The sequence below is a fragment of the Peromyscus leucopus genome, chromosome 13 (assembly GCF_004664715.2).
Source record: "Peromyscus leucopus breed LL Stock chromosome 13, UCI_PerLeu_2.1, whole genome shotgun sequence".
NCBI classification, from domain to species: domain Eukaryota; kingdom Metazoa; phylum Chordata; class Mammalia; order Rodentia; family Cricetidae; genus Peromyscus; species Peromyscus leucopus.
This window is the reverse complement of record NC_051074.1, coordinates 28127592-28150543: the sequence shown is the minus strand read 5'-3', so window position 1 is coordinate 28150543 and position 22952 is coordinate 28127592. Positions and strand designations below refer to the sequence as shown.

Genomic DNA, 22952 nt, shown 5'->3' with positions numbered 1-22952 from the left:
CCTTCCACCATGTACCACGGAAGTCTGTTCTGTTTCCTATCATCCTGGCCTCATACTGTCATCACAGATGTTGACCATGTCCACACTTTGTGAGTCATGGCCTAGTCAATCCCATGACCAAAACTCAGCCTTTCAAAACAGAAAAAAAAGGAAAAAGGAAAGAAAAAGCTTGTTCTGAGATCAATGGAATAGAGTGACAGGTGTAATGGGTAAGGTTAATTAGTTACAACTGATTCTCTGGTTTCTTATAAGTGACATCCCAGGGACACCCAGAGAAATCTCCTTCAGCCAGCAAGTGAAAGAAAGCAGTCCACAAAGACTGTTAGGCTATGACTATAGACATGCACTGAGCCCCTGGCTACTCCAATCTCACAGTTCAAAGCTCTCTAAGCCGTGGCCAAACCCTGACACAAAACTGGAATATCAGGCCTAACTAGATCCCTGTGTGCTGCCTGGGATGTAATGAGTAGGCACAGCATAGCATCTACTCTTTTCCCACGAGTTTCTTTTAGTAAACACTGTTCCTGAAGTGTACCTAGAGGTCATTAGCTTCAGTTGTCTCAATACAATCTTCCACATTTTAATTAGTGGCAGGGACTCTGAAACACTTTTAGGCAGTGACATGAAGTCAACAGAACAATGGTAAGAAAATAATTAATGATGGGTCAAACACTAAATCCGTTGATGCAAGAATCAGCAGAATACATGATAAACTCTCGACTCCAAGTCTTCGTTTCTGAGATGTAAAAAGCTCTGTTTATCTCCTGGTGACTAAAATGAGCATTCTCGCTTGTTACTCTTCCTGTCAAAGATCTCTCTGATAATTTTCTTTAAAATGACGTGCACTTAACGCATTAATTTGAGTTCAATTTTGCTCCATCTTCTTTTGTTTTCTGTTTTTAATACATACAAAAAAAAAAAAGAACTGCAGTGAATACAGTCATGTTACATCCCAGGAATCCTTGAAGTAACTTCCTTTACCTTCCCAATCAAACACAGGATGACAGAGAGGGTAGGAGAGTCATGACCACACCTGGTGAGTAACATGTGCAGGCTCATAAATCATGAACTACCTGAGATCCAGGAGACAATATTGTAGATGGAGGAAATCCAAAGTCTGTAAGTAAAGCAAGATGAAATCAGGTTATTGGAGGTCATCAATGAGTGGCCAGGAGGGACGCCGAAACACATGGTGAATCACGCAGAATCACACAGAACAAAGAACAAAATAGCTTTTATCTCTGTAAACTGGATTGGGCCAAGGGCTTCCACAGAGCATTGACTTTCAATCACTGTTCCCTTTTTGTCTCTACAACGTCAGGTCATTTGTCAGGATCAAAGCGAAGCAACACTGTGGTGCAGAAGCCAGACTATCTTAATGTGATGTTCTATGTACCATGTACCTAACTCAGACCTCAGTAAAAAAGAACATGTGAGACTCCAGATAGAGAAGTCAGAGGCTTCAAACGCAGATAGTAGTAAAAGCTCCAAAGAGAACTATAGAATTCTGAGACTAATATCCAGGGAAACTTCTATGGGGTCCTTCCCTTCCCTAGGATTCTTCCAATTACTAACCAGAGAGCCAAGGAGCAATTCAGGAAAGAAGAGAAAGATGGTTTTGGTAGGCTGAATGTTTCCTCAAATATGCTCATCTTCTAATTCCCAGAGCTTGTACATATATTATCTCCCAAAGAAAAGGGGTGATTTACAGGTGTAATAAAGGAAATAATGTTGAGAGGGGGGATTATTCTGATGAGTCCAATGTCATCACAATGGTCCTTTAAGAGGGGGAAGGAAGAAGGTTGTGTGTCAGAAGAGAAGGAGAAAGATATATGACCATGCTTGGCAGCTGGCTTTGAAAGTGAATGAATGTTACAGTAATTGTGGATGGTCTTTTAATTTAAAAAAAAAGTATCTGATATTGGGACAAATGCTGAGAGATCAGAGAGACAAAGGAACAAGACATGCCACTGCCATGTCTCACCTCATCAATTACACAAATCCTCTGACTGAAATCTTGAGTCCTCACCCAAAAGGCTCCAGCCAAAAAAGCCGCTAGCTGAAAGGGATGCTTCTATTGAAAAGCCTTTAGTTCCTGTCTCCTCATGCCTTACATTACCTTTCTCTGCCTAGCTACCACTTCCTGGGATTAAAGGCATGTATGCTTCCCAGTACTGGGATTAAAGATGTGTGCCAACACTGCCTGGCTCTGTTCTTCTCCTAGACTGAGTCAATCTCATGTAATCCAGGGTGGCTTTGAACTCAAAGAGATCCAGAAGGATCTCTGCCTCCCGAGTGCTAGGATTAAAGGTGTGTGCCACCACTGCCTGGCCTCTATGTTTAATTGAGTGGCTTGTTCTGTTCTCTGATCTTCAGGCAAGTTTTATTAGGGTACACAAAAAATCACCACAAATGAAGAGGTCCACAAGGCAGGGGGTTCAGGTGGCCTCTAGGAATTGGAGAGGCCATTTATCATCTACAGACTCCAAGAAGAGACATCATCTTGAATATCTTGAGTTTAGTTCAAGGAATCCCATATGAAATTTCTAAACACCAGAACTATGAAGTGATAAAATGTATGTTTTAAAGCTGCCATGTTTAATCAGCAATGGGAAATTTATACAACTGAGAATTATACTATTATTAATGTAGTAGAACAGGGTTCAAGGTGGTTATTGGTCACAAAGTAAATGTCTAGAAAATTTTCCAGGGGAAGCATCAAGCTACAAAGCCAGTGGATGATGGCTCTGTATACTCCCCCCTCACCTTATTCTGCCAACAGTTTCTATTGATACAATGACCAGGTCACATGCTGAACAAGAAATCTGATAGATGAGGAATCCATAGAAAAGAACAGCTTAATCATCTCATTACTTGAGGTATTTCATCATAGTCATTCATTCATTCACCAGACACTTGGTGAACCATGCTGTTAAATACTCAGGCCAGAAATAAGAATTAAATAGTTATAATAAGATACTTGACACCACAGAGCTGTCCAGAGAACAAGATAAACTCACTGGTGCCATTGTGGCTTGACTGCTATGGAGTAACTAACCATTTTCTGATTGAATTTGAGACCTGTTCCATGGGACAGAATGGAATTGCATGCCTGATGCTGTGATGCTGGTCAAAAGCTCATGGCTAGAAAGGTCATAAGCTCTAGGGTAGAACCTACTATTATCACTTTGCTCAATGGTCCTGTTGTTAAACTGCCTTTTAAATATGCATGTTTATGCCCATGTATCAGAGCGACTCTCAACCTTTGTAAGAGAAGATTCCTTTCCAGAGGGCAGTCAGTGCAGAAATGTATAATTGATCTCAGTACTAAGAATAAGATACTGAGTATCCAGCCCTCTGTGGGACATCTCCACCACCTATCCCCAATAAATAGTGTGGGAGAGGAGGTAAAAAGAATCTAAGAACTAAGAAATGAGAAAGAATGCTGTCAAATACAGTGTTCAGGACATGACATGGCTATTATACTCAGAAACTCACAGCAGCTGTGGTTACCTGCATAGGATAGAGCCAGACATAATTTCTGTATCTGTACAGGATGGAGCCAGACAAAATTTCTGCACAGACTGAAGAGGTGCTCTCCATGCCCAATTTAACTATGGAGCTATCGGTAATTGATAGCTACTGGAGGAGAGAGAATCACTCTGTTTTCAAGGTGTTCCTACTGGCAGGTTTCCCATGCTCCAGCAAATGGCCCCACATTTATGCACATAGGGTCAGCACTAATTGCACTCAGTGGGTTTTAAAAAGAAAAATGGGAAGAAGACATGATGGCAGGAAGGTAACCTGTTTGGGAAGTGATATGGGGAGAGTCAGAGGGAAATTGGGAATGGATAGGATAATATTTCATGTGCAATGCATGAAAATCTCAAGAATAAAGAAAATATAATAGAAATAGTGTTTTCTGGTCTGAACACTGACTCTTGTAATTAACACCATAAAAATAAGAAAGAGCTATAGAATGTCATAAGATCAAGAGCAAAACAACAGAGGCACCCAGAATACTTAAAATTGTTGCCCCTGGGAGTCCTGCAATTGTACAAGGACAGTCACTGTGATTGGAGGCACAGAGAACAATAGAGTTCCCTTTGAAGCCCTAGGAAAATGATATGGGAATCTGGATCTTATGAAGCAGATTGAAAGATGACACTGTCAATCTCGTATAGACTAATTCTAAAAATGTGTGAAGAATTATCTAGAGAATATTTACCCTCCATTTATAACTAAGTAGGAGTCTACATGAAAGACTGAAGAGAAACCAGAACATGAATTTCCCCAAACAGTTCTAAAGGAAATGAAGAACAGAGCCAAGAAAAGCAGGGGGAGATTGACTGCTTGTTTGTTGTTTGCTTGTTTGTTTTGTTTCTGTAAGAACTAGGTAACCAATAAATTAGGCCTTCCAGCTCATAAGGTCTCTGTCACAATTCTCAATCTCTATTACTGTAGTATAAAACTGATTATAGATGAATACAAATTAATGGGTATATCTGTGTACCAATAAAAATTCACTTACAAAAACAGACAAGCCTGTTGTTGAACCCCATTGGTGAGGAATTAAAAACCCAAAGGTCATCTTAACTGTGTAATATCTACGGTGCCCTCCTGCCATCCCATATCAATGATTAAACCAGTGTGTCAAGAAAGTCACTCAGCCTCTGCTAAGTCACAGTTTTCTTATTCTTCATCAGAGGACTAGAGAGAAAGCATGGACTAGAATACATGCTGTCATACCCAGCCCATCACAGGTGGTCCTATTACCATTGCCATTGTTGTTCTTTACAATTGCTTATTCCATCTATAACCAATTGTCATGCTCTCCTCAGACCCCCTTCCCACCATTGTCACTATCACTTGACCTTCTCTGGAACTCACACAGAAACTCATGTGCCAGCATCTCCACTCTTTAGCACTGTAGGAACTATTCAAACTGCTTCACCCCCTTTCTGTTTCACGCCAGTCTGTTTGCTTGCCTTTTTAGTTAAACTTGAAAAGCTTTGGAAAACCAAAGTCATTGTATAACAGCTTGAGGAACACAGCAGAATATAACCAGCTTTCTAAGAGTTCTGTTCTGATTCTAAAATGAGCCCGAGATTGGAAATGAGGGGAGAGCATTAGCAAAAATAGTCTATGAGGACAAGGGGAAGGTAAGCAAGCAAGTATTTCCAGGAGCTGGAGAGCAAAGCACCAAGCTACAGAAACAGATGCTGGGACTTGAGGCCTGGGGGATTTCTGACAGTGAGAACATCACAGGAGTTCATCGTTTCTGTCTTCAACAGGCCTCAGGGTTTCTCTGTGCAAATCCAACATCACCCGCCAATAGACAGGACATGCAAGAACATGAGAAGGCGAAGCTGCCCTTCCAAGTTGCAAGCTTTCTTGACACAGAAGAGAACAGTAGGATTTCCTACACATAGAAAATTATTTTCTGACCCTTTGTGTTCATTTTACTTAAGGAAAAATCCAAGACTGTGTATCATTCCCTGAAGAATAACTTTGAGTTCAAATAATCAATAATCAGATTTTCCACTGTGTATCAAGAGCCTCTCCACTTCCAGAAACTTTGAGACCCCACACCTGCCTCCTGTTCCACCATCACAGAACACAGAAGGCAAAGAGTTAAAGCTGATTCAGGCTCAGACTAAAAAAAAAAAAATGTGAGCTTTATCTCTGGGACATCTAAATGTGTGGCTTGAATCTTGCCTCTTAACTCAAATAAAAACAAGGCACCTGCAGGTAGAATTCTCAGAGGAAGAGTTGTTTAGACAGAGCCAAGAAACAAAGATGCCTGCCGGGCTTTTTTACTTAGCTTCATCCCACATATGCAACAGTTCACTGCTGATAATTCTGTTTTCCAATTTTCATTGTGATATGCTGTTTGAGCCATGAATTATTTCATAAGTAAATGATGGTTTCTACTTTACTGGATATCAGATAGGGACACTAAAACCCAATGCCATGTAATATCTTTGTAAAATTTTGGGGCTGCAGGGGTGGGGAAAGTCACTCAGGGCTGATGGAAAGGTAACTTAAATAATGCATGATTTAGAAGTGTGGAATGAGGCTAGAGTTGAGCACTGCAAAACTGGTGAGTCTGTATCTTTACATAAGTTAGAAAACATACAGGATGCACAGAATGTTTTCACAGCAACCTGGGTAATCACAGAACAATAGCAAATGCCCCAACATATAAAGAAGTTTATTCCTGCAACAGATAGGATAAGTAATTTAAAGTTAATATCCTGAAGCTACAACTGTCAACAAAACTCCGAGGTACAGATCGGAGGGAGGAAAAAAGAAAGTTGGCTGTAAATTTCCTGATCCCCTTTATGTAACATTTAAAGCCCTCAACTATAGTTTAGTATTCATAAGCGTCTATGTGAAAAGATACCAATGATATTTCTACTTATGTAGAAATACAGGGAGATAGCATGTGAGAACTGCATCAAAATTAGTTAGGATCTAATTATTTCAATATAGAAATGCAGAGGAAAATTACGGAATGGAGCTTCCCTTAGTGATGAACTGTGGTATGTAATTGTATGCTAAAATAAACCTTTTCCTCCCCAAGTTGTTTTTGGTTATAGTTTAACACAGCAATAGTGACTGACTAAGACACAGGTTATTTGAGGTTGCTATTAAATTGTGTAAATTATTTATAGTTTAGATATTGACTCTTTATCACATACAAACTTTACAAATATTTTCTCCCACTCCATTGGTTAGCTTTGTTGACCATCTCCTTTGCTGTGTATAAGCTTTTCCATTTCATATGTCTTATTTGTTCATTTTTGTCTTTGGTTGCCTATGTATTTGGTGTTAGACCCAAAATTAAATAAATATTGCCAACACCACAGTCAAAGGGTTTTCCTGTTTTTCAAGGGTCTTGTGCTTTCTTTTTTTTTTTGGGGGGGGGGGGGTTCGAGACAGGGTTTCTTTGTGTAGCTTTGCGCCTTTCCTGGAACTCACTTGGTAGACCAGGCTGGCCTCGAACTCACAGAGATCCGCCTGCCTCTGCCTCCCAAGTGCTGGGATTAAAGGCGTGCACCACCACCGCCTGGCAAGTCTTGTGCTTTCTTTGTGTCTTGCTTACATTTAAATCTATAATATATTCTGAATTCTTTTTGCCTTTGGTGTAAGATGAGTGTCCAACTTCATTCTTTTGCATGTGAGTTTGTGGTTTTCCTACTAGGATTTAATATCTTGACATCCTTACCAAGCTTTCGCTTGCTAGATATATGGTTTTGTACCTGGGCTCTCCATGTTTTTAGACTATCCATGTTCCTGTTTTATTCTCATACCCCTTTATAACACAGTTTGTGAACAGACAGTCCACCTTTGGCTTTGCTTCCCTTTCTCAAATTTGATAATCAGGGGTTTTTTTTTCTGTGAAAAATGACTGGCTTAGTTAATTTTCTATTGGTATGACAAGACAACATGGCCAAGGCAACTTATAGAAGAGTTTATTTGGGGATTACAATTTCAGAGGGTTAGAGTCCATGACCATGTATGGCCGCAGTCAGGCAGGTATGCTGCTGGAACAGTAACTGGGAGCTCACATCTGAACCACAAGAATGAGTCAAAGAACAAGAGCTAACTGGCATGGTGTGGACTTTTGAAACCTCAAAGCCCAGCCTGTGACACACCTCCTCGAACATACTTTCTTATCCTTTCAAAATAGTTCCACCAACTGGGGACAAAGTACTCAAACATATGAGCCAATAGCAGCCAAAGGCAAAAATAATTCAAAGTATATTAAAGAGTTAAATGTTAGGAAGACATAAAGAAAGCACAAGACTCTTGAAAATCAGGAAAACCCTTTGACTGTGGTGTCAGCAATATTTATTTAATTTTGGGTCTAACACCAAATACATAGGCAACCAAAGACAAAAATGAACAAATAAGACATATGAAATGGAAAATCTTATACACAGCAAAGGAGATGGTCAACAAAGCTAACCAATGGAGTAGGAGAAAATATTTGTAAAGTTTGTATGTGATAAAGAGTCAATATTCTCATTCAAAACACCGCAATCATATTGGGATTTTGATACCAATTGCATACAGTTTGTTCTTTGGGTTGTATAGCAAATTCTTGTTTTCTTCCAATCTCCAAGCACCTTGCTATAGTTTCAATGTCCCTGTCAAAATAAAAAGTCATGCTGAAACTTAATTACCCCTGTCATAGTATTGAGAGGTGAGGCTTTCAGGACATGGCTAGTTCAGGAGGTCAGTGGCTAAACTATATTAAGACCACTATAGTTGGGGGTAGGTTAAAGTTCTCAGTTGTAGGAATGACTATTTCATGAAAGCCAAATTCTGTTTTTTCAACTTTTCCTAGCACCCATCTTCTTGCTCTGTTCTGGGCTCTCTGGCCAATGATGCTCCCTCCACCATTACTATGACAAAGCAAAAAGGTGCCAGCACCTTGACGTTAGACTTCATAAACTCCAGACTGTGAAAAATAATTTATTTTCTTTACAACTGTCTTTTCTTTGGAGTGTATGCTAGATTTTTGCACCAGTACAATATGGACTGTCGTTTGTAGACTGTGACAGCATGCTTGGTGTGACTTTATGGCCTGTCCTTGTAAAAATGTCAAATAAACCTGTTTCAATTCAGAAGCAAAACAATAGCACCTCCATAAAGATTAGTGACAACTGTATCCCAAGCAAAACAGAGAAGCATCAACATGTGGGGACCATGGACAAAATTTTCCTTCCTTTGAAGAAGGTGTCAATTATCTACCTAAGTTCCCTCAGGCACAAAGACATTGGTGTGACCCTTTGACCAGAAGAAAGGTTAAATCCTCATCATCTTCCTCTGAAATCAGGTTCCCAAATTATTGGATTTCAGTACCAGCTTCTAAGTGATTGAGCAACACTAAATTGTTCTTAAAATTCTAGAATTGGGGCGGGGGCATCATCTCAGACAAAACAATCTATCTGATCTTGGGCCTAGACCCCTTCATACCATGTCCTTGTGTCCGTATTTGCTTCTGAAACCTGTTTCTAACTCACAAGTTCTGTTGTATGATAATCTATCATTCTTGGACTTCTAATCAATGACCATAACATTATATATACTTAGAGTATACCTTTGAAGGGTCACATCAACTGTCAGGAGAGGATGCAAGTATCTGATTCTCAAGATGAATTTTATTCTTTCTACATATCCAGTGTTCCTCAATTTGCACATAGAAACATCTCCATCACAACCTTTAATATTAAGTAAAGAGTATATTGTAAAACCAGGTTCTTTTTTAAAAAAATATTTATTTATTTTACATCCTGACCACAGCCTTCCTCTTTTCCCACTCCTTCACCTCACCTCCCTCCCTTCTCCCAATTCACCCCTTCTCCATATTTGCTCAGAAAGGGGCAGGCCTGCCCTGGACACAAGCAAAACATGGTCTATCAAGCTGTCATAAGACCAAGCACCTTCCCCTGTATTCAGGCTGGGCAAGGCATGAATCTACGAGGATGGCCCCAGCTAAGACTCCTGGCAGCAGTGGATGTATAGCCTGAACTGGCCATCCCCTTTGATCAGATTGGTGACTACCCTATGGCCAAACATTGGGCCTACTTCGGGGAGCCCTGCTGAGGAGAGGGAGGAGGGACTATAGAACCTCATTATTAACTCTTCAAGGTTTTTTTTCCATCTGTCTCCCATTCATTTTGGAATGTCATCTGTAGATGGACATTAGTTAACCTGTCATATTATTTTCATGATATGCTATTTTGACACACACCTCTCTTTATGGGACAGTTTTCTAGGAGTTTCAAAGTATCTGTTGCTTTATTGTTTTCACAAAAATTTATGTGACTTTTTAAATGTTTATTGTTTTTTCTTATGTTTTACTGAATTGTATATAAATAATCTCAAATGGCTTTTTCAACGTGCATGAAATAATTCTTGTGAATTCTTTCCTAACTAGGTCATTGGAAAATTGTAGGAAAATAAAGTATAAGTACATTTTATGAAAATGACAATATTAATAATCAAACATAAATAATCCTGTTTTCCTTGCCTCTGCTCACTCAGTTTTATTCCTTGATTTATCTCAAATTCCAAGTTTCAGATATAGCACTGCAATGTGTAATCATTATCTTTGGGAGGTTTGTGGAAGGACTTGTTTATCATCAGTATTCATGGTCATACTCAGGACATGGCTCTTGCTTAAAAATGACCTCTCTTTCCCTTTATATCCTCAATAATTCAGAGCAGTGACATACCATTACAGGTTTCCTTTTGAATTTAGGCACTAAAGGATGTCTTCAGTTTACTAACAAAAGGGAAACATCTTATAAAGTAATAAGCATAAAAAGCAAACAAACTCCCAATATTCTAGAAAGTGAAATAAATAAAGACTATTTCATGTTTTCATTAATTTATATTTATTAGAATTAGACCAGATTAAGTCATAAATATAAATGTATAGACATTGGAAATATTTTGTCAAATATATGGTTTTTCAAAAGAAAAGATGTTTTTCATGGCTATTGCCAAGAATCTTAGACAACTGAGCGAGTCTCACCAAGGACTTCCTGACACACTCCTTGCATGAGTCTCTCCCATCAACACCAAAGCCTTCAGGAGGTCGTATTAAACTCCTGTATTTAATCATAAGTGTCTGTTTCAGGTTATATCATGTATATATAAATACATATATCTGTAATGAGTCTTTCTCTGTCCTGTCAGCCAGCTTCCAATAATGACATGGAGATTTCTTATTAGTTATGAAAGCTCGGTCTATAATTTAGGCATGTACCTAACTAGTTCTTACAACTTAAATTAACCCATTTTTATTAATCTATGTTCTATGACATATTAATCTATGTTCATGGCTGTTACCTCTCCTCACACATGTCCTGCTTCCTCCACATCTGGCTGGTAGCTCTACCTCTCTTCTCCCCAGAGTTCTCTCTCTTCCTGGAAGCCCTGCCTATACCTCCTGCCTAGCTATTGGCTGTTCAGCTTTTTATTACACCAATCACAGCAATACTTCTTCACACAGTGTACAAATATCCCACAACATATATCCGTGTAATAACAATTGATGAAAAAAGAGGCCATGAACTTGAAGGAGAGTATGAAGGGGAATATGGGAGGGTTTGAAGGGAAAAAGTGGAAGGGAGAAATATAATTAAAATACAATCTCAAAAATAAACAAAAAGAAAAAAAACCATCAGTTTCATTTGGTAAAAATTATAGCATGTTAAAATAACACTACTCACCTATAAAATAACAAAAGAAGCTGTTTCATGGGCACTTTCACCTCATAAACAAAGCTGTTACAACTTCTGGATCCAGTGGCCACTAATGTGTATTATATTTGCCTTAATGTTGGCTTTATTTAATTGTCAATTCTATGGACTTTCCATTTCTAATTAAATTTTCACTTATTTTCAGACATTCAGGCATGAATTCTTAACTCTAAATGCATTCAAAGTAAAATTACGTAAAACCAAGCATACAGACATATACATAAAAATAAATGCATTTTAAAGAGGGGTTGAATTAGAGCCCTCCTTGTCCTTTAGCCAATAGAGCTCCCATATTCCTAAATGAGATCCTCATAAATCACTGACAACAACATCAGTTGCTTTAATTAACTTTGCATTTGATGCGCTGGTTAAAATATTTGATTCTTTTTTTATTGTCAATGATGAATGAGAAGTTGAATATTTTCCAGTCTGCAGTGACTGAGACTATAAACTTACAACATAAGTTAGCAAGATCGCAAGACAGCTGATAGCAAATGGTTCTCACTACTCCACCCACTTGAAGTACTGTGCATGAGATGAAAACTTAAGCAGGAAAGGTTCTTCTCTGGGCCTTTGCTTCTCTCACTATTACAATTCCTCTCCCACTGGACACATGAAAGTTGAGAGGTTTAATCATAAGGATTCTGGACTTGATAATATTTGATACATGGAATGTCTTACTACAATAGGATTAAATAATTCTAATAGTCCCAAATTTGTCCCAACCTCAGTGTGGATAGCCCCAAATCTTAGAATTATAGGATTTATTTCTGGAAAAAGTGATTTTCCATAGAACACACACACACACACACACACACACACGTATGCACACACACAAACACCTATGGTACAATTTCTATGAACTCCTGAAATCAGATAAACATATATAAACCAAACACTCATTAAGGCCCTTCAAACGTAAGAAATTTCAAACCATGTTTGACACCTTTTTTCTTAGTGGACAACCACTTACATTTTATCTCCTCAGAAACAAAGAAAAAGTCATTTGATAATACAGATACAGGAGAATGTATTTAAAATATTATGTAACACACCATCAGAAATATAAAATATTATAATCATAAAATAAGCTGTTATAACAAAGATAATCAGAAAAAAATCTTAGAAATTAGAGTGTTTCAAACATTTAAAAGTTAAGTATTTGAAACATGAAGTTTAGATATAAAATTGGGCAATACAGATAAAATTAGAGTACTAATCCAGATGGTATAGTATCTATCTACACAAATTTCCAAAAACAAAACAAAAGGAAAGATGTCTTCCAAATACTATAAAATCTATTAAAACTCAGAATTATTTACTTGATAAAAATCCCACAAAAAGATCCGTAAGTTGAATGTAAAGACCTCCAAGTCATATTTTTATTTTATCACACTGTGAACAAATTATCAAAAGAAGATACTATTGTTGAAATAAAATGAGAGGTTTTCTTGGGCTAGAGAGATGTCAGAGTTATTAAGAGATCATGCTGCTTTTCTAGAGGACAAGAGTTCAGTTCCCAGCACCCATATCAGGTGACTCACAAACACCTATAATTCCAGCTCCAGAAAACCAATGCTTTCTTCTGGCCTCTGTCAGCACCTTCTCCCTCTCCCTCTCCCTCTCCCTCTCCCTCTCCCTCTCCCTCTCCCTCTCCCTCTCCCTCTCCCCCTCCCCATCCCCCTCCCCTCCCCTCCCCCTCCCCTTCCTCCCTCTCTCTCTCTCTCTCTCTCTCACACACACACACAATTGATTTTTAAAATTGTAAAAAGATGCTATGTAAAATAATCAGACTATGATTTTGGATTCAGCACAATGTCAGGTAGAGGACAATAAAGAAACACTTAGGAATTATCAAGAAAGTATTATTTCCAAACAAAACTGCAATACTTGCTTATATTAGCCAAGACAGGCCTTTTGTCCTTTACTCCATGTTTGCAGATTGTCTCATAGACATTTTTATATTCTAGTTTTGAGTAAGAGAAAAGAACACTTAAGAATAGTTCCCTCAAAGTCTAGGTCAGGCTGAAGTGAGCTGTCCCCCACTCTTGGGAAGAAGAGATCATCTTACATGTCACCTCCATGGTCTTTCTTTTCTCGTCCACACTCGGTTCTGTTTATTTCAAGCATGACATGGGACACTTCTGGTGCTAGCAGCAGACTGACACTTGGTTCCAGGCCAGGCCTGCCCAGAAATGAGCCTTTTATGGCCCTCGACAGAGTCAAGGCCGAGGTGTCACCCTTCACTGGAGTCCAGTCACTGGCAGTTTTTTCCTCTTAGGATGTTAATGTATTTCTAGCACATGTGTCTAATTTTTAGTGTATGTTTATAGAGATACAGATTCCTTCTGGATAGGTTTTAGATAGCAGTGCTTGAGGAGATCACATTTTCATATCCCAAAACTACTTTAAAATAGCTAGGAATTTGAACTACAGAATACTCTGGTTGTATTATTTTTTTTTAATTATTCCTATTTTCCTGTTGTTTTCTCAGTGATGAAATTGAGGTCATTGAGTAAAATAATCTCAAAGACAAATAGAAAATTGTCTGGAGATTTTGTTTTTATAATGAAGATAGTTTATTATAAGATCCATTTTGAGATCATGTTTTTCAGGCTTTTGATAGACCCTTTATTTTTAAGTTTATTATTTGTGACGTCTTTTATCAGAATAGAATTGTATTGGTTCTTCCCTCCCTTTCCTTCCTCCAGCCCCTCCCACTCACCCTTTTCCCAACCCCTCCACTGCCCCCACTCTCAAGTTGATAGTCTCATTTACTTTATATCTGTTAAATACACTCATGTATGTGTGTGCACGTAGAGATATCAATAGAACCTGTCGAGTCTATTTTTGTTGTTTGTGTGTGTGTGGTTTCAAGGCTGACCACTCTGCACGGCTCAACCCATAAAGAGGCTCATCGCTAGGAGAGGTTGATCCTAGGAGAAGCTGATGATAGTTGCCTGCATTCAAGTTTTCCCTCTTCCATGTTAACATGTCCATTATAGTACTATTGCTCCTGCCCTATTTCACAGCATACTTCTTGGTATTCTGGCTCTTCTTCCATGATATTCCCTGAGCCATAGATGCAGGAACTCCTCCGTTTAGTCTTTTGATCTCTACATTGTATCCAGTTGCGATTTTAAAGAGAGGCTTCTTTGAATGAGGAAGAATAGTTGCACTTATCTGTGGGTATAAGGATAAGATTTGAAACTTAGTAAGGAATTATACTGGTCTAGCAAAGTGGCAGTAGAAGATTCTTTTCTGAGGTCCATGACCTCACCAGCCCCAGAAAGCTGTCTAGGTTTCTAACACCAGGCAGTTTCCCTCCTGGTGAATGGGGCCTTAGTCTAATTAGACAGCTGTTTATTGACACCTTCATGCATATCTTGCCATGCTGGTAGTTGTCGTGGTTTATAGGTGATGTAGCTGGGTAGGGCTGTTAATTGCTTATGTCTCTTGGCAGTTTGCATAGCGTTTTCTGGAATCATGAAAGCTATCCTGGAGGGAAGATGCTTTCAGGTCAGATTCAGCTTGAGTCATCTGAGCCTTGTGACCCACGGATGCAGTGTTCTTCAGCATGGGGGCCCAGCCCTGAGAGGAAACCAAGGGCTTCACTGATAATCTGTATTGCTTAGGAAGTCATTTGGACTATCCTGACCTGTGGTGGTATGTTATGTACCCTAATAAACTTTGCCTGGAGATCAGAGCGACAAAGGAACAAGCCACCTCTTAGCTCTAGGACTCCTGATTAGGATTCATGTTACACTGACCAACTCTTCAAAAGGAGATTTCTTGTGTCTGTTACTGGGGTTTTTGTTAGTTTGTGGTTTGGGGGGAAACATTGTCAGCCCAAGTGGCTTAACTTCCTCATACATATGTTCACACGTATATATGTATATACATACATGTATGTGTTGTATATAATTTTAGGTAGTTATAAAATAATATGATTCCTTGATGCTTGATCAAACAACATTGGCATTATTTGTCCCTCAGCCCTCATCTTCCATCTGTATTGACCTCCCTTCACCCTCCCTAGTTGGATCCCCTTCCTGTTATCCCTTCTCCTTGCATATTACCTGTACCCTGCTAATCTCTACCAAGGGCCTCCCCTGCCTGAGGTCTCTTTACTTTTCTGGTGTCTCTGGTTACTACATGTTGTCTGCTAAGATCTGAGGTGTTGAGGCTAAGAACTACTGACAAGAGAGTGGCATTTGTCTTTGTGGGTCTGGGTTACCCCATTTCTTGCATTTTATGCATAGAAACTTGTGAGACAGGTGGTATTGTTAGTTCTGCTTTTCTTTCTTTCCACAGGCAACAAAATTAAGCCTTATAAGTTTATGTAATTATACCAAAGCATTAAGTCATTTGACTTTAAACCTCAAATTTAGTTGTACGAATTAAACCCAGCAGTCACACACACACACACACACACACACACACACACACACACACACACACACACACTCCATCCTAAAGTGCTGCTGCTGCTGCTGCTGCTCAGGTTGTATTGTCCTATGTGATTGGTCTTGGGTGTGTTATTTTTAGCATGCATTCAGGCCATTGATGGTGACTGTCGCTGTCCCTGCTAAGGTTCTTCCTTCTCACTAGACAGCAAGAGCGCATGCTTTTTAAGCTGAAACTGTGAGCACACTTGCCTAATCCATAGGAAGAATTCTTTCTCCAGAGAATAGCAAGCCAACTTCTCTACAGGAGTGATGTCAGGTCCCAGGCATGTCATGGGCTCTGCTCTGCTCTGCTGTGGGATGGTCTGTATGTCAAATTGCTCTGATTGGTCAATAAATAAAACACTGATTGGCCAGTGGCCAGGCAGGAAGTAGGCAGGACAAGGAGAGAGGAGAATTCTGGGAAGCAGAAGGCTGAGGCAGAGAGACACTGCCAGCTGCTGCCATGACAAGCAGCATGTGAAGACGCCGGTAAGCCACCAGTCACTTGGCAAGGTACAGATTTATGGAAATGAATTAATTGAAGCTATAAGAACAGTTAGCAAGAAGCTTGCCACGGCCATACAGTTTGTAAGCAATATAAGTCTCTGTGTTTACTTGGTTGAGTCTGAGCGGCTGTGGGACTGGAGGGTGACAAAGATTTGTCCTGACTGTGGGCAAGGCAGGAAAACTCTAGCTACACTGCTCAGGATTTATTTTAACAGGTGCTGCTAAGCCCCTGTTGTGTGGCTAGCTGAGGGAGGTGCTGTGGACAAATGCAGTTTCCTAACATTGGGTCTCTAACAGGGGACCATATTTGCAACTGGCAAAATGAACAGATTGTTAAATGTTCAGTCCAGACTGGACTGAACTTACTCGTTGCTTAAAAGCTTCCATAAGAAGGAAGGATGGATTTCTTACTTTTTTTTTAAGTACAGAAAGCTAATTTTATCATATTTTCTTTTCTTTTTCTATGTGGGTTGCACCCGTGTGTGTGTGTGTGTGTGTGTGTGTGTGAGACATGTGTTGATGTCAGAGGCAGACATTGGGTCTCTTCTGTCATCCTCCACCATTTTTTTTGAGACAGGGTCCCTCTTGGAACCTGGAGCTTACCATTTTAGCAAGGCAAACTGGCCCTTGACCACTGGGGGATCTGCTTGCTCTCCACAACCCTAGCACGGAGATTATAGATAGGTACATGCTGCCACACAACTGGAGATCCAGACTCAGTTCCTCATACTCGCATGGCACATTCTTCACTGTCTCTCCAGCCCTAACTTTATTGTGTTTTCTTTTGTTATAATTGGGATTTCAAGATTTCAGAATATTTAGGATATTTAGGGCAGCCATGAAGAAGAGACTAACTTAGATGGATGTCACAGATGTTCACCTGCTTTTTGTTTGATTAGTCCTCATTTCTTGTCAGGGGTGAAAGCCTGTCTGCACAGCAAAGTACGTGAACAGGAAGAAAAGTATGAAGTTCCTGGAGGTCCACAGAGGAGCAGGCTCAACAGAGAGCAACTGGTATTTTTCTTTTACATACTACTTGCTTGTTCTTATGGCTTCACATTATTATCACCATCAGGGAAACTTTGCCCTTTCAGCCAGTACAGGTGACTGATTAAAATTTTAATTGTGCTTATTTCAAGCACTTGATTCTGAAAGATGATCACGGTGTGCAGTAAAATCCAGAAGGTAATAATTTCATACTGTTAATGGATTTTTGGCATCTTGAACATTCCCATAAAGCTTCAGAATCTGAGGTAAATCTCAGATACAGGAAGTAGCTTGAAAGAAGAGTTACAGCTGCTGCTCGGATTTAGTTACCATATGTTTTTATTGTCACATATTGCAGTTTTAATGGATAATATTCCATTATTCTGTCGATATATAAGTATGGTAGAAATGACAAAGACATTTTCTAATTGGATCTGTAGCCATGACTTCATAATCTGTTGCGTACTGGCAGTGCATCTCTGGAATCCTGAGGCCACACTCCTACCATGGCTGCCCAGGAGCCCTTCGGTATCATCTAGAGACCTGAATGTAGAGGAACAGAACTGAAATGTGTGTGGGGAAAAACGCTGCCTTCATAGTTGAAATCCAGCCTGGCATTACTAATGCTTACTTCAACTATCTTCGTATTTGAGAGATTTAAATCCTACCCATGTGGACAAGCATCCTGATGGAGGAAATTTGATGAAAAGTTGTGGTTTTGTTTTTTTTAATTTGGACAGGGTCTCACTATATAGTACAGGCTGACCTTGAACTTGCTTTACTCTTTCTTGGTTAGCCTTAGTGATAGGATTATAGGTGTATACTGCTATGCTTGGCTACAGGATGTTGTTGTATTTTGTTTTTGTTTTGTTTTTCACTACAGAGCACATCTGAAATTTTAGGAGAGTAAAAGGAATCAGGCAGTGGCTGAATATTAGATGAAAAAAAATCATAAGTAAGAAACTCTTTTTTTCATGGCTGGAGAGTTAAGTGCATTGGCTGTTCTTCCAGAGGACCTGGACTCAATTCCCAGCACCCACATGGCAGTTCACAACTGTCTGTAACTCCAGCTCCAGGGGATCTGAAACCCTCATACAGACATACATGAAAGCAAAACACCAATGCACATAAAATAAGAATAAATAAATCATTAAATTAAAAAAAATAAAAAACCTCTTATTTTCTAAGTATACTTCCTGATCTATTTAGTATGATTGAAGTACAATTTATGCCAGCCCCTCATTAGGGCACTTCTTACTGACTCCTGACTTGTTTTATGTCTTTCATTCATATATAGTGTTTTAAAATATTTTGATCTACCTCTAACAATTGTTTTCTTGCCCTTTCAGTTGCCAAAGCTGTTTGATGGCTGCTACTTCTTTTTGGCGGGAAACTTCAAACATCATCCAAAGGACGACCTCCTTAAGCTCATTGCTGCAGCAGGAGGCAAGATGCTCAGTAGAAAACCCAAGCCAGACAGTGATGTGACTCAGACCATCAACACAGTTGCGTACCATGCCAAACCTGATTCTGACCAGCGCATCAATACATCGTCTGTGAAGATCTGTTTAATTGTCGCCCAGAAAGGGTTCGGCAGGGCAAAGTCTGGATGGCTCCTTCCACCTGGCTTATCAGCTGTGCAATGGCCTTTGAATTGCTGCCTCTCGATAGCTGAGTGTCATACATGAACATTTTAAGCTGAACATGCATAGTTTATGAGAATGCAGCCATTGTGATGTGTTTGATGATTCAAGTTTTTACAGATAGGTAGAACCATTGTATTTTCCCCCTTTGAATTGCTAAATAAAACAATTGATGCTAGATTAGGAATTCATTCAGATGCCAAAATTGCTTTCAGGATTTTGTATTCTCTTGAGGTTGGGGCTGTATAGTCTCATGCATGAGGCACGGGGTTCCACACTGGGAACTGCAAGGAAGTTTTCATTTTACTAGTGGCCTCTGATTTTGGATTGATCATGTTGTCTTTCAGTTTTATCATCACCTATCAAAGATTAATAGTTCGTGAGATGACATCAGAACTACTTGTTAAATGGTAAGTGGTCTATCATTAACATAGCATCTTTTAGTTAATGCTATCATCAGATGATTTATCCTGCCTTTGTTATAATGATAATAGAGCATCTATCTAAGTTTGCCACTATAGTTTAAAAGTTCTATTTGCAGTTATCTTTTTCTTACATTGTATTTTAGTTTCTCATATTTTCTTGGCCTTCATGTTTATTAATTTTTAAAATCTGTGTGCACATTAGGAAATCAAGATTTGAACCACTGGATGTTAGTGGCAAAATCATCAGTATGCTTGTATGCATGCTTTTATTGTGCACATTTGCTGTCTGTCTACTGTGCATTTGTGCACACCTCTTTTCTGTAACCTATTTTAGTGTCACTGTTTCTTAGAAGGTCTTGCCAGTTTAGAAAACTCAACATCAATTCATTAGATTAGAAGAAGCATTCTGTTTATGGTAAATCTTTCTGAACTAAAGTAAGTCTCTGTAAGGATTAATCCCCTCCCCCTTCCTTCCTTCCTCCCTCCCTTCCTTCCTTTCTTCCTTCCTTCCTTCCTTCCTTCCTTCCTTCCTTCCTTCCTTCCTTCCTTCCTTTCCCTCCTTCTCTCCTTCCTTCCTTTTATTTGTGATGCTGGGTATGGAAGTCAGGATCTTGTGCACGCTGGGTAGTTACCTACCACAAAACTATCCTCAGACCAGGTGTGATCTTTCCTCCTCTTCCTCTTCTTCCTCCTCCTCCTCTTCTTTTGATGGGTGAAGGTTGGAGTGGTGGCCTTGTACATGCCAGGAAACTGAGCTACATTCCCAACCCTGTATTTATTTTGAGACAGACTTACTAAGTTATCCAAGTTGGCCTTGAATTCACTCAGTTTTAATTTCTTTATAAAGTTTTTAGATTGGTGAGTGTGCAAAAGTTGGAGATGGATTGATTCCTAACATTTTCACCATATCCTATACTCAGGCCATAGAGGTCAATATGGAGATATGAGTGAGAAGAGCTTCCTCTCAATATGGAAGCAGCCAAGGCAGAGAAGAAGGGAGGGCACTGTGTGAGCATGTGCACACTGGCAGCGTATCCTCTCTATCCTGCATGTCCTCATTGAGAATAGACAGGATCTATATTCAGCTTCACTGAGTAGGATTAAGATATTGCAGACACAGCCGGGCGGTGGTGGCGCATGCCTTTAATCCCAGCACTCGGGAGGCAGAGGCAGGTGGATCTCTGTGAGTTCGAGGCCAGCCTGGGCTACAGAGTGAGTTCCAGGAAAGGGGCAAAGCTACACAGAGAAACCCTGTCTCGAAAAACCAAAAAAAAAAAAAAAAAAAAAAAAAGATATTGCAGACACAGTGTTTCCATAGGGTGGCTCTTCAGTGCACCAGCGGGGCTGCTTCAGAGAGGTAAGGACTGAGTTCATGTAGGAGACACCTTTGGCCTGTTTGCTGGACTTAAAGTCACACAGCGGAGCCACCCATTCCCATCAGTGCCTAGGGATGACTCATTGTGCTGCCCTGCCGTTTGCTTTGGAGCTGCTCATCCTGTCTCACCTACCATCCTTCTAGCTCCTTAATGCCTTTCCTTTCCACTCGGCCTCCTGCTTCCCAGAACTGGCATCAAAGGCTTCCAAACGCTCCGTTTGCTTGTCTCCATTTATGGATACTTTCAGTCTCTGATTGCAATAGATCCACTTCTGAAATAGCTGTGTAACTGTCTGTTGGACCATTACTCTCCAGATAGAGTTCCCCATTGGTCACTCTAGCTACGGCATCCAGAGTTGGTTTATGTTAAGCTTTTGTACTTGACGTTGTACTTCCTTCTCTACAAACGCTTATAATTTTTATTTTTCCCTAATGGAGTTAAACTTGACTCTCATTTAGCATAAATCATTAAAATTATTTGTGCTTGTATCTGTGTCTTCTGTAAAAATGACTTATTTCCATATTGAAGAGTGAGACTCAACATGACTCCTGAAGAAATCTTCCAGCTGTGGTTTTGCATGGTTTCATAAAGCACAAAGTGCATGCATTAGTTACTTTTCTCTGCTTTTCTCCTTCCTAACTATGAGAGAAGATTATTCTGGCTTTTGGTCCTGGGTATAGTCCATCCTGGTGGGGAAATTTGGCATCAAGAGTTGTAACCAGCTGCTATATCGATTGGTAGGAAGCAGAAACATGAATTCTGGTGCTCAGCATGCGCTCTCTCCCCCTCACTCCCACTTCCTCCCCCCAATCCCGTTGAAGCCCTTAACCAATTAAATGATGCCATGCCACCCATATTCAAGAAAGGCCTTTCCACTGTACTTAACCTAATTTAGACAGTGCCTCACAGACATGCCCAGAGACTTTTCTATTAGATGATTCTGATCCTGTCAGACTGGCCGTGTTAACCATCACAGGTGGCTTTTGGTGCTGGGAAATTTCTGTTTGAGTGGTGATGTGGGAGAATTGAAGTCACTGGCTTATTCTGCCTTGGCCAGGCTTAAAAGATTCATGACTGGGATGCAGCCCACAAGGAGGCTCCTATACAGATTTTGAAGTCAGACTGTCTGGTTTTGTTGTTTGTTTTCTAGTTTAGCTGCCTAAGCCGCCAGTTGCAGAGTTGGAGGTAGACTTTCCTTTTTGTGAATCTCAAGTGTTCTGAGCACAGGGCAACTCAAGATCCCCCTTCAGGACCACCACGAGTTAGTTGATGGCTCAGAGACGTCTCTAAGGGCAGCTTAGGAAGAAGTAGCTCTGACAACATGGCTTGTCTCCAACTGGAGTAGATTGGCTGTTCTTTCTTTCCTTCATTTGACTGCTGGCTGCTCCTCCCTTTACTGGGATAAATCTTACCAACGAGAACCTGCACGTCTGGTGAATTTCTTGTCTGGACTCTCTATCCCATTCACACTGACTGGCTGCTCCCATCTGTAGCCTTTTCTACACATTCCACGAAAGTCCTCTTGAGCTTTCATCCCTAAATGTAAGTATTGTTGATATACAGAGTTCCTAGGCTCCCACATTGCAGGAATGGACCATAGGAAGGCCTGCGTTATCCATTTTGGGCATGGTATCACTGAGCTCTTGGGTACCCTTGGATAACTTCACTACATACATGCATTAAAGAAAAGAAACCGAAGAGGAGCTTGTTTCTAACTTGATTCTAACTCACTGCTTTGTGAGACATATTGTGGGGAACCATTCATTTACCTTCTGGCTAAAGTAATGTGACCTAGATGATCCACTCTGAGTAGAATCTGAAGGACTTCTGAGTTTAACTTAGCTTTGGGTTTCTCAGAAACTGCTAAGAAGTGTTAGTTACTGTAGAAATTTTGAAAAGAAAAATAAAATGGAGGGGGTTTGGAGTGGAGAGATGGCTCATGGGTTAAGTCCCCGGGCTGCTCTTGCACAGGGTCTGGGGACAATGTCCAGTACACTCATGGAAGGTCACAGCTGTCTGTAACTACTATTCCACAGGATCCGATGCCTTCTGGCCTCCACAGGCACTCTACACACCACACCCATGTGGTACACAGACGCATATATTCAGGCAAATATTTTTAAAATTAAAATCTTTTAAAAAATTTTCAGGAAACAATTGTCCCAAACCTAGGATTCCTAACTAAGTTTTATTTGACTTTTTATAGTGCTAAAAATCAATGAACACTGTCGAAAGGGCCATGTACATAGTCCACTCACTACAAGCCTGGCCATGCTACTGTTAC

General features: G+C 40.0%; 2 pseudogenes; one reads left to right on the top strand and one right to left on the bottom strand.

Annotated features, from left to right (window-relative positions):
- The first annotated feature begins 660 nt into the window (after positions 1-660).
- LOC114696402 lies at positions 661-19194 on the top strand (annotated as a pseudogene).
- On the bottom strand, positions 19119-22202 carry LOC114696401 (annotated as a pseudogene).
- Positions 22203-22952: the final 750 nt, after the last annotated feature.